The sequence below is a fragment of the Leptonychotes weddellii genome, chromosome 1 (genome assembly GCF_054177405.1).
Source record: "Leptonychotes weddellii isolate Sample4059 chromosome 1, ASM5417740v2, whole genome shotgun sequence".
NCBI lineage: Eukaryota > Metazoa > Chordata > Mammalia > Carnivora > Phocidae > Leptonychotes > Leptonychotes weddellii.
In genome coordinates, this window is record NC_138369.1 from 42,760,359 (window position 1) to 42,773,986 (window position 13,628).

The following is a 13,628-nucleotide window of genomic DNA, read 5'->3' on the forward strand; positions in this document are numbered from 1 at the left end:
ATGTGCTATGGTGAGCGCTGTGAGTTGTGTGGGACTGTTGAATCACAGACCTGTACCTCTCAAACAAATAATTCATTATATGTTTAAAAAAAAAGGAGATAGTAGGAAGGGAAAAATGAAGGGGGGGAATCGGAGCGGGAGATGAACCATGAGAGACTATGGACTCTGAGAAACAAACTGAGGGTTCTAGAGGGGAGGGGGGGTGGGGGGATGGGTTAGCCTGGTGATGGGCATTAAAGAGGGCACGTATTGAATGGAGCACTGGGTGTTATAGCAAACAATGAATCATGGAACATTACATCAAAAACTAATGATGTAATGTATGGTGATTAACATAACAATAAATAAATAAATAAATAAATAAATAAATAAATAAATAAAACAAATTACTCTGAAGGTCACTCCTAAAGAGGAATCCCAACAGTGTTGCCAACAATAGTAAGTCACTCCAGTGAGTTTCTAGTGCTTCCTGAGGGACTGATTGTCAGGCAGATGTGCTCATCTGCTCCGTACTGACAGGCAGAAGACTGGGATAGAAAGCACTACAACACTGGAGATAGACTGACCTGAGTTAGAATCCAGCTCCATCCCCACCTGCTACAGGAGCTTGAGTGACTCATTTACTTTCTCTGTGCCTGTTTCCTCTTCCATAAAATAAACACAGTATCTTGGGTGACCATATAATTTATTGTCCAACCTGGGGCACTTTGGAAAGTGAAAAGGGCTCATTTAATATTTGCATCAGGGCAGCAGGCAAACCAGGATGCTTACTCATCCTAATAGCCCACTCCTTCTGGGTCTTTGTGGGGATTAAGTAATATAATGGGTTCATCAAGTGGGCTTAAGTGGTAGCCCTACAAGGTTATATCAGGTTTAAAAAAAGAAAGAAAGCCATTCATTTCGGTGATGCCTGTTTGCTCCAATGGGTTTTGCTTTCAAATGCCTTTTATTTACAGATCTGTGCAGTTCGGGTACCTTGCTGGGTCAGCGGTGATAAATGGGTGTGCATTTTCCACTGACCGCTTGGCAGCGCTACTGACGTGGCCCTTCCTCCCTCCGTCTGTGGGATCCCACCACCGAGTGGCAGGTCTCCCTCTGAGCCTAGCCAGGGAGAAGGCAGCACTAGATCCATTTATCATCTGCTCTGTATGCACAGAGCTGGTCACACAGTGGAGTTCTCAGAGTTATAACAGGCTCAACATTGGGCTCGAGTTGATTGAACTTTCTCAAGAGAAGTCAGGTAAACCCAAGCAAATCTGCACATGCCAAGGTATACAGACATTCATGCTTCTACATGTCATCCTGGGATCATAGAAATTTCCAAGTTATTAATAATCCAAGTCCTGTAGAAGCTATTATACCCGCTAAAGCTAGTACCTACTTTGGGAACAAATATATCTGACTATCCTAACATGAAATCAGTTTTCTCTGATGAGCTCCCATGTCTGATTAATCTTCTTTGGGCTATTTAGGCCTCCCTGAACAAATTGCAGTAATAATTATAAGATCAATTATAAAAACATACCGTAAAGATGAGGAGCGTGGCCTCAGGTAGCAGTCTGTCTAGATTTGAACCCTGCCCCGTATTATCTGTGTGAAGAGCCTGGGCAAGTATCTGAACTTCTCTGTGCCCCAGTTTCCTCCTCTGTTAAATGGGAATAATAGTACCTAGCTTTTAGACTTGTTATAAGGAGCAAACAAGTTAAATGAGCCACTGTTAATGTGCACAAGTTAAATGTGCACTGAGTTAGCACAACATAAGTTTTTGTTAATTTTCTTTTTATTTTAGTAAATAGCATTACAATAATGTGAGCTCCCAGTTCCTAGGTCCTTACTGTGAACCAAATACTTCACTAGGGTCTGTTTGGTTTTTCTTGACACCAAATACATCATTCCAACACCGATTTTCCAATTCTCTGACACAAACTAGATGTCCTACTAATTCAATTCAATTCTGATGCTAACACTTGGGACTTAGCGCAGAGCCCATAGGCTCAGGACTCAGTCCCACAAGAATGCCCCCCCACCTCAGACAAATAAAGTCCTGGACTACCCTCACTTTTATCCACCTGACTACAACTTCAGGGGTTCCCAGGACACCTCCTTAGGTTCAACAATTTGTTAGAACAACTCACAGAATGCAAGACAGAGCTGTGTTTACCATTACAGTTTATCATAAAGGATACAAGTGAACAGCCAGAGGGAGAGGTACCCAAGGTAAGGTCTGGAAGGGTCCTGAGTAAAGAAACTCTGTCCCCGTGGAGCTGGCGTGTACCACACTCTCCCAGTATGAATGCCTTCACCAACTCGGAAGCTCCTTCAAGTCTTATCATTTCAACTTTATTTTATCAAGGTTTCATTACACAGGCATAATGAGCTAATCACTGGCCTTTAGTAGCTGAACTCAGTTTTCAACCCCTCTACCTTCCCTGGAGGTCAGGGGTAGGGCAAAAGTTCCCATTGTAATCCTGTGGTTAGTTTTCTGGCCACCAGCACCCATCCTAAAGCTACGGACCTTACCAGGAGTCACCTCATTAGCATACAAAAAACACTCCTTTCACTAAGGAAATTCCAAGGGTTCCAGGAGGTCTGTGCCAGGAATGGGTAGGGTCTATACCACGAGTTCTTTGGGTATGTTATCCAATAGTTACTCCCTTTTTAGGAGGAGAAAACTATTGAGGCTGAAAGGTTGAGTTACTTGCCTCAGGTCACAGGTGGTAGGTGACAGAGCTGGGAACTGTCCCCCCACCATACTCCCCCCCACACACAAACACACACAATGTCTATCTCACCTTATGGCCTTTTGTTCTTTTTTTTTTTTTTTTAGAAAGGAGGGAGAGAGTAGAGAGGGGCAGAGAGAGACAGAATCTTAAGCAGGCTCCATGCCCAGCGTGGAGCCTGACACAGGGCTCTATCTCATGACCCTGAGATCATGACCTGAGCCGAAATCAAGAGTCAGACATTTAACCGACTGAGCCATCCAGACACCTCCGTTTTGTTCTTTCCTCTACACCAGACACATAGGTTTGACCCAGGCCCAAAGTCTAGCAGAGAATAAAGATGTGTCCAAATGAAGCAGACCGTCTCTCACTATGATTTGTCCTGAATTCAGCCCCGTGAACTCACAGCTTACCACTATCAAGAGGGAGAGCTTTAACTAAAATGGAAAGAGCTGATTCAATCTGGTAACCATTTGGGGCACAAGCAACATAGCAGGAGTCCCCTCTTAGGTACCAAGTTTGATGTGAAAAGAGGAAAGCAGCTTTCCCCTGCTTTTACAGAAGCACCCAGCACCCAGCACCCAGTCTGAGAAGGGAGGAAGCCCCCAGGCCTGGCTGCAGAGGAGAGAGACAGCCACAGAAAGAGCACAGCTGGGCATGGCAAAAGACCACAGTCCCTTGTGGATATATTAGCAACCACAGTAGAAGACAAAAGAAATAGAAAATTCCAGGAAGCCCCTGACCACACAAATGGCAGGATTCGTTCTGGAGTACATGAAAATTCCTTGCTAAGACCCTGCAAAATGCCTGGGGGTTTCTTTTAAGGAACAGACACTTGTGTGAGCAAGAAGAGATGAGAGCCACTGAAAGTGACAGTTTTGACTCCATTTGGCCACATAGGCACAGAGATATCGGGCTGAGATAAAATCCAACCCCAGATTCAATTTCGGAAGAGCAATCTCTGATGCATTCTCCCTTTATTTATGTAAAACTTGAGAGCCAAGAGATACGTGATTAATTCAATTGCTTTTTGCATTCAAGTCAAGCCCCCCAAAAACATGCCTCATTAAACCCAGACAATTGGTCTGTCCATAGAGTCAACATCTGAGTGTGGGATTTGCACAACCAAGCGCTATTTTAATTACATGACCACAAGTGGACTTTCCCAGTTAATTGTTAGGGCTGCCATGAAAATCTTCATCCAGGTAAATTCATCCATTTTAACATGGTAAATCATAATCAAAAATAATAAAATTCTGCTCCAGATGAAACAATAGAACAAGGAGAGGTTTATTAGTGTCCCTCCTGACATCCAAGAGCAAATAGGAAACGAAACTTTGCCCATGCTGACATATCACTTAGGAACAAAAAGAGCTGTTCATGTAACAGGATGGGTTTTGGAGTCTCAGCACATCAAAAGGGTGCTAAAAGAAAGAAGTAGTTACCTGGGGAAAATATGTGAGGACTATGACTATAAACTCTGTCGACATTTTCTCAGGTTCAATTTTCTCTTGACTTAGCAGCCACCATCATTAAACAAACATTTTTAGGCTCAATTGCATCTTGAGTGAAGCCAGCTACCATCATTAGGCAAACATGAGATTTGGGACACGTGTCAATACAAAGATGATTTTCTCTATTGATTGCCACACTGCCATAGAGCAGACTCCGGACCAGCCAGGTCCATCAGTCATCTTGTTTTGGGTCACCTCACCTTCCCCTCCCGCCCAAATCTCCTGTCCACCAGAGAAAATTCTCAGTCCCCACTCATCTCTCTCCTTCTCCCTAACGGCTGGTATGGCAGAAATGCAGGATCTCACCCCCCTCCCTTTGCTTCTTTCCTCTTACAACTCAGTCAGAAGAGGACTTCAACCCCAAGTGGCTCAATTATCTTTCTTAAGGGGACAAATCTAATTAATCACTCTCCTGGCTAGATCATGGTGACCAGTGTCTAGTTACAGTTGGTTTGTAGGCTATTTCAATGCTAAACACTCTTAGTATCTGAACTGTAATTATGTGTTGCCCTTTGCTCCTTTTTCTCTAAGATTATCCCAGAACTATTCTGCATAGGAAAATGCACACACACAAGCTGGCATCTTGCTCTGCTTTCCATCCCAAACCCTAAACCATAGATTCACAATCAGGACTTAAGAAACCTGATATGCACTTACGTCCATGCTAATGACAATGCTCATGGCAACAGACAGAGTGGATTTTGTTCAGCGCAGACTTTCCTATTTATGGGTCTGGATCTCAAAGAAAACTCTCCAAGGCTGGTACCTGATGTCCGTGCTACAGACAGGCCAGAGCTGTGGTGTTGGGCTGTGGAAGTCTGGCCCCCAGCCATTCACAGGGAATTTCTGTTAACTTTTTCAGGATCTGTTGCAATTGAAGATGACCACAAGTTCTTTGACACTCTTTCTCTCAAGAGGTGAAGTCCATTACCTTGAGGGCACTATGCTCAGTCAGACAGAGGAAGGCAAATATAATACTCTATGAGCTCACTTATATGTGGATTCTAAAAAAATAACAAACAAACAAACAAAAACAAACAAAAAACCCAAACTCATAGAAACAGAGAACAAATTGGTGGTAGCTTGAGGCGGGAGGTGGGAGTGGACAAAATGGGTGAAGACAGTCAAAGGTAGAAACTTCCAGTTATAAAACAAAGAAGTCCTGGGTAGGTAATATACAATATGGTGACTACAGTTTATAATACAATATTATATATTTGAAAGTTGCTAAGAGAGTAGATCTTAAAAGTTCTCATCTCACCCCAAGGAAAAAAAATTTTAACTATGTGTGGTAATGGATGTTAATTAAACTTCTTGTGGTGTTTATATATATATAATATATATATATATATTATATATATATCTCAAATCATTTATGTTGTATACCTGGAACAAATATAATGTTATATGTGAATTATATCTCAATTAAAAAGTGAGAAAGAAAGAGAGAAAGGAAAAAGGAAAGAAAGAAAAGAGAAGGAGGGAAGAAGGAAGAGGTAGAGTCTACTTTTTCTCCCCCTTGAAGAAAGAGGACTGGCCTCTTTGACCAGTAGAACTGGGCAGAAACGATGCCATGTCAGAAGTAATTTCTGGGCCTCATCTTTAAGAAGACAGGCAGCTTCTACCCTAGTCTCTTGGAAGCCAAAAGCCAAGTAAGAAGTGCAAATACTCTGAGAGTATCCTTGCTGTGAAAACCCCAACCTGATGGAGAGGCTGCAGGATAAGACACATGTAGAAAAGAGAGATTCCAGGCAGCATCAGGGCACCAATATGTCCGTGAGGAACCATCATGAAGGCGGTCCTCCTGTTTGGCTGCCCTTGCTGGTGACACCAGGTGGATCAAAACAAGCCACCCAGCTGAACCTCTCTCAATTCCTAAACCTACACAACTGTCAGCAAAATAAAGAGGTCATTTTAAAGGACTGTGTTTGGGGACAGTTTGTCATGCAGCAAGAGATCACTGGAATAGTATTAATTTACCAAAAATGCTTATCTTGAATTTAGCATGCTTGTTCCCACACCAGAGCCTTTGCCCAGCTTTTTCTTCTGCCCGAGATGTTGTTCTTCTAGGCATTTGCCTGATCAGATCCTTCCAATTATTGAGGTTGGAGAACAAACACCTCCAGCTTGGAAAGTCCTTCCCTAACCACCCTATCTGAAGAGTGTGTCCCAAACATGCACACCTAAGTCACCCTTTATCCTATCGCCCTACTAAAATTCCCTTTTTGTTCATTTTTTTCCTAGTTGATGATGGGGCTCCTCACCCTCTTCAGGATATGGAGATTTGACTTCTCCGCTCATCGTCTTATTTCAATCACCCAGAACAGTGCATGGCATACCCAAGAAATATTTGTCTACCAAACTAAACATTTCTTTAAAAAAAAAGAAGAAATAAGCATAAGTTACGAGAATATTTGAGAAAACAAAACGGATCTCCAAGAGTAAAAGTAAATTATGATAACATTATGTTATAATAAAGCAAATAAAAGCTTTTCTCCCTTACTTACCTGGTTCTTGTGATTCTTATGTTTCCAAATTAAGAATGTAAAGGAATGTTTTAAATTTTTCCTTCGTGATTCTCCAGAGTAAGACCCTGGACATTAAAATATCATTTACAAAAGACATTACTCCATTATCCAGCAATGCTTCTCTCTTAAATGTAACCCATTTTTCTTACCTCAAGACTTCAATTTGAAAGGTACACTAAGGTGTTATTTTGTTACGCAGAAACCCTGAAATCAAAGATACTACCACAGTGCCTCCCGGTGGCAGATGCTAATTCTGCACATATTTTTCTTTTGATGCAGAGTGGGAAGAAAGGAAATCTTGCACCTCAGGTTACAAAATGATGCACATAATCTTATTGGAGATACAATGATTCTGAAGCTAGTGATATTATTCTCATGTTATGGAGGATAAATGAGGGGAAAGAACTGTGACCAACATTTACTGATACCTTATATGTGCTGTATTAGGCAAGGCTTTTTCAATAGTTTTTCTCATTTGATACTTGAAATAATCCTGCGACATTGATACTACCCTCATTTTTGTAAATAAGCAGACTTGCACATAGTAATGTTAAATGTCTTGTCCAGCATCTAGTAGATGGGATTTGGACCCCGGAATGCTGGCCTCCGAGCCTGTTTTTACTGCACTGGATAGTGGGGTTAAACATCCTCACCAAGTGTGATGAGCTGTAAATTTGAGAGAGAAAAATCAAGCCCCAGACTTTTGGATCCAAAGATAACTCATTCAACAAACATTAATTGAGTTCCTACTGTATGCCAGAGTTTAGGCTGGATGCTGAGGACATTCTAGTAAACCGTGTCTATCCCTGTGTACTTTCTACAGCTCCAGAGAGCTAAGCATCACCATTTCTTTCAAAATGTGACTGACATATCAAAACCCAATAGGTGGCACTCAACTCTGGATAATATGTTTGTTCATTCATTCACTCATTCATTCATCCAACAATTAGTCATCAAACATCTACCAAAAATGTCACTGTGGGCAAAAGCAGAAGTGTTCCCTCCCATCATGGAGCTTACAGCCTAACTGGGGAGACAGGCATTAACCAAATAATCACGATAAAATGTAAAAATACCCATGGTGCCACATACTATATGGGAGAGATGTGGCATGTAAGAACAAATAAAGGAGAGATTTGACCAGCTCAGGAAGTCAGGAAGTAATGATGTGGCCAATAGGATAAGTAGGAGTTATAGAGGCAGAGGAGAGGGAAGAATCCAGACAGCGGTAACAGCATGTGCAAAGGCCCTGAGACACTTGAGGGAGACGCCATGTGTGATACCCTAAATTCAAAAACCCCTTCCACTGAGCTTCTGCCTTACACTAGAAAATGGAAGTATATTCTCAGCACTTCAAATATACTCAGAATCTTCTAAAACCTAAGATTAAAACAACCATGAACTAATAAGAGCCTCAAATGTGTGTAGTACTTTCTTTTTTTTTTAAAGATTTCATTTATTTATTTGAGAGAGAAAGAGAACACAAGCTGGGGGAGGAGCAGAGGGAGAGGGAGAAGCAGACTCCCCACTGAGCACAGAACCCCGACACAGGGCTCGATCCCAGGACCCTGAGATCATGACTTGAGTCGAAGGCAGACACTTAACTGACTGAGCCACCCAGCTGCCCTCGTGTAGTACTTTCAATTTCCAAAATACTTTTACATTCATATTATGTTTACTCTTCCACCAAATGAAGTGTATGGTTGTTCTTGCATTCCAGAAGAGAGGGAGGCCCTGAAAGGCCAAGTGAGTTGCCCACATTACATTAGTCCCCCTACATTAGCAGGTAGCCTACACCAAATTTCTGCTCAATCCCAATCCAATTATCTTTTCACTATGCTTCTTCATTTTAAATGACAGTGTAACTTAATCCCTGCTTACTGCTAACTTACCACATTGCAGTCAGCAAGGAATCATTTGACACCTAAGTCAAAATTAATTCTAATTTTCCTATTATTAATGTTCTTAGCCTTCTGGGCAACAATTCTGTTGAACTTAGTTCACTGGCCAGCAACACTTTGATTAATATCCTGGTCTTAAAAACAGATACCTGTCTAGTGTTTTCTTGGCTCAACTGGGGAATTTAATCAATGAATCAATTCAAACAAGTTTAATTAATTTGTTTGCACTGAATTGCTCAATTCTGTAATTGATTTTTATCAAATTGACCCGTTATATGAGTTGAGAGGATATAACACGATAATTCAATTAATTTTAAATTTAGTAGGAAAGTGGGACTGGAGGGAGTGAACTCTGCCACTTGCTATTCTGGAGAAAAAAAATTAAACCAGTGGTAAATTCTCCAAAACAGCTACCAAAAAACAAAACAAAACAAAAAGCAAATCCTGTCATTCATTCATTCATCATTCATTCTTTCTTTCTTTCGATCATTCAGTTAACATTAATTTTGTACATACTAAGTGCCAGACTTATGCCAAGTAGATGGTACAGAGATGGATAAGAGGAAGGCACAATACAACAATACGCCAGCTATCGATCTACTGCCTTTTTCAGATCCAAATCGTCTTTTATTACCAGCTCAATGAATATATTCCTTTCGAAGATGGCATGATGCTCAATTCTGTCAGTAGAGGGCGCTGCAGAGACACTGCAGGAAGAAGGAGTTCTTTTGTTCTTAAGCTTTTACATGTGCTTCTTCTGGTTCCTACCAAGAGCTATTGCCGGCAGTGTGCTAGGGGGGTGGACAGCAGCACTCATTCCCGTCAGCTCCAGCAACACCCCCAGGATGGGTTTCCAGTGAACCACAGGAACCCTGCGGTCAATCCACCTGCATCCGTAAGGGGAGTTTCCTGCTGGCTGGTCTCTGCCTCCCCTCCAGTTGCTTCCTGCTTGCCTAGCAGCTGTACACCAGTACCCCAACGCAGAGTCAGAGAGAACGCCCCCACAGAATGGACTGCAGCCACACCTTCTTCAACACAGTCTGAATCCCAGCTTGGGGAGGGGGTCCCCCGTCTCAGCATGCCCCTTCCTTCAGACTCTCCCTCAGCATTAGGTGATTCTTCAGAGTTCACTTTACTCCTTTCTGCATAATCTCTGATGTAGGTAATAATTATTTCAGCAGTGGTTCTCAAGCAGGGGCCATTCTGCTGACCAAAGGGACACCGGCAACATCTGGACGCATTTTCAGTTGTCACAACCGCAGGAAAAGAGAGAATGCTACTAGTATCTAATGCACAGAGGCCAAGGATGCTGCTAAACATCCTACAGTGGGGCTCCTGGGTGGCACAGTCCGTTAAGCCTCTGATTCTTGGTTTCTGCTCAGGTCATGATCTCTGGGTCATGAGATCCAGCCCCGCATCAGGCTCTGCACTCAGCATGGAGTCTGCTTGAGATTCTCTCTCCCTCTGCCCCTCCCATTCATGCTCCCTTTCTCTAAAATAAATAAATAATTTTTTTAAAAAAATCCTACAGTACACAGGACATTCCCCCCAAATTCAGAATTATCCAACCCAAAATGTCAAGTGCTAAAGCTCAGAAAGCCTGCTCCACAGTAAATTTTCCTCACTGAAATTCCTGTGTGGTTTCTTTCTTCTCATTGTACCCTGACTGATGAAGAGGGTGCAAAAGAAATGAAGGCAGATAAATTAAATTAGATCTTGGTCGCTTTCATCACCAGGCTTTTGTCTTACCAGCTCTATCTTGCCTAGAGAACCCTGCTTTTTATTATTATTTGATATTGCTGAGGAAGTCAGGAAAAACACAAGTGCTGGAGGCTGGAAGGAGAAATCCGGGAAAATTTTTTTTAAATTTAGCTTGGCATGGAATTCCTTACTGATGAATGGGGAACACATCCTTTGTGAACTCCAACAGCTACACCCTGCCAAAGACAGGGAACAGTGGGTAGGGGCATCGTGAGACGGCAGCTTGTGTACTCATTAACAAAGAGAGTTTAACGTGAAATACTAGAAAATAATAAATTCAAGAAATCTAAAAGATCATTCAAAATCACCTCCTATTAGAGTGGGAAAGGCCTTAAAAGACCACCAATCCAGTGGTACCCAAACTAGGAGGAAAATCTGAGTCATCTGGGGTTTTCCAAAGAATGTAGCATCAGGGGCCCCATCACATAATGATAAAATTAGAGCTTCTGGGAGGTAATAGAGTCCAACTCCTTCATGTTAGACAGGCCCATTGCTGGCCTTTATGAAAGGCAGCCTGTGCACCGGGCACATGACTTGGCAGGTGGAAAATCTGGGTTTTAGTCCCCCTACCTCCTCAGCCAAATTTACTTGTGCAGTGCACAACCTGCATAATTATACATGGGCACCGTAATGTGCAAAATGGAAAAATTGAGACCCACAGGATTCAATTTCATTCTTGTGCTAATTTTTTCTCTGACCCATTCATTCACCCAACTATCACTTATTGAGCATTTGATATGCCAAGCTCTCTGGAAATAAGATGAATAAGACATGGCTCCTGTACTTAGGGAATAGGCAGTGCATCTGGAAGATAACTTCAACACAATGCTTTTGTTTATGTTACTGCATCTCATTTTCCAACAACACGGAGAGACAGGTACTAGTAGTGGTATCCCTGTTACACAGGTTGAGAACCAGAGGATGAGAGACATGTTCAACATCACACACAAAATCCAGTCCTGAGATGCAACCAGAGCCCAAGCCCTCAAACTCCAGTGCAGTTTGTTCCTTTATATAATGTCGCCTGCTCGAGGAAGCCACAGTGGTGCCCTGTACCCCAGCCTCACATGCAGTCTGTCCCCCAAATGTGGGCTATCAAGAGTCATTTTCTTCCCTAATCCACATCCTTGGGCTTTCTTCCTGATTGGGGATACCTGGGAGGTGGGCGTCACTGAGAGCAGATGCCCTCTCAGTTCCAGTGACTGCATTTAAGAATGAATGAAAATTTCAGGGCAAGGTGGAAAGATATGAAGGTAGTGAATGTGCGTCCCGTTCATGGAAAACATATCCAGTGTTAATCCGTCCTCTAACAAATTTTTTTTTCTTCATGACACTAATCACTAGGTGACTCTAATGCCTAACTGTGGATTTGCTTTTATCACTAAACTGTCAGCTCTTTGAGATGTGCCTGTCTTGTTCAGTTCCATACTCCCAGAAGGAAGATAGTGTCTGACTCATAGCAAACAACGGATGAACAAATGAAGGAATGAAGGAATGAACGTATTTTATAGAACCTATGCAGTCAGGTCAGCCAAACCATTTTCTGATTTAGGAGAAAAGGCAAAAGCAATGTAGTTTTGTAAATTTCAACAAAAAGCCCATAAAACCCGCTAGCTTTAATAATGCAAACTTATTTGTCAGGAAATGTGAGCATTTCCTTTCCAAACCTGTACTTTTATAGTTAAGACATTTTTTTTTTTTTTTTTTTTTTTGCTTCACTGTCAGTAAAGAAATTTTCTAACCGTGGCACAAACCAGTTTATGGTCTGTTTCTTTTTATGTGGATGGTTAAAAAAAAAAAACAAAAAACAAAACCTCATTATTCTGTGCCATTCTAGTGGTCCGGAATAAACCATCCAAATCAAATGTGGACAGCACGAATATCACACTAGTGATGTCATACAGAGTCACAAATACTAGAGCTGGCAGAAATCACTAAGTACGTGTGTCAGTCTCCTCTTCTTAAAAATGCAAGAAACTGCCAGCCAGGTTGGTTAAGGAAATCACTGAAAACCACGTGGCAAGTTGTACTTGCTCAGTTGTACCCAGAAGTCTCATTTCCTCGGTTGAGGTGTTCACAAATAGAATCACAGCATTGGCACATCGGTGGCACAAACCCACAGCAGTGTGCTTCCATGGAACACAGAGGGAGGAGAGATACGGCCCTAGTTCATCTGCCCTATCTAGTGCCTCTAGTCTCACCACCCAGTTCTGGGAGCAAAGCATGGGACTTGAAGCTGAGTGTATCATGTAGATTTGGGTGCAGAACCAACTGCCTCAAAAGTTAGTGGCTTAAAACAAGAAACACGAATTTACCGCATGGTTCTAGGAGTTGGCAACTTGGACTGGGTTCAGCTGGGAGGTTCTTCTAGTCTCAGTTCATGAGCGCAACAGCAGTCAGCTGCTGGCTAAGGGGAAGCTCCATTTCTGACGCTGCCTGGGATTCCAGCTAGAGTGATGGGAAGGATTGGGCCACATGCCCGTTATCCTCTGGCAAGCTTGTAAACGTGGCAGTGGCAGGATTATGACAAAGAGAAGAAGCACACGACCTGGGCTGAAATTGGCACACCACCCCTTCCACAGCATTCCATTGGTGTGGCAGACCACAAGGCTAGCCTACATTCAAGGAACAAAAGAACAGACTCTACATCAGTAGGAGGAGCTTAAAGTCACACTGCAAAGGCATGGGAACTGGGCAGGAAAGAATGTGTGACTGTTTGGGTTGCCTATGTGGCTCATTTGGTTAAGTGCCTGTCTTTGGCTCAGGTCGTGATCCCAGGGTCCTGGGATTGAGCGCTGCATAGGGCTCCCGGCTCAGGGGGGAGTCTGTTTCTCCCTCCCTCTTCTCCCTCTGTGCTCTCTTTCTCAAATAAATAAAATCTAAAAAAAAAAAAAAAAAAAGAATGTGTGACTGTTTTTGCAATCTCTCACATACCCCTCCCCCATGGCCCTAGAGTCTAACATGCTCTCTTCTGCAGGACTCTCAGCCAATCTGTGAGGACACTCATTTGCACCTTTGTTAGGTATAAGCTCATGAACAAATTAGGAGATACTGAGAGGACAGGATATTTAGAATGGAGAGAGTCACCAACACAATAGGGGAAGTGGGGCATGCAGAGTCATCTTATATAGTTATGTTGTAGACATGAAGTCCATACAGCAGTTAAGTGCATGGGTCCTGGAGTCAGCCTGCCTGGGTTTGAAT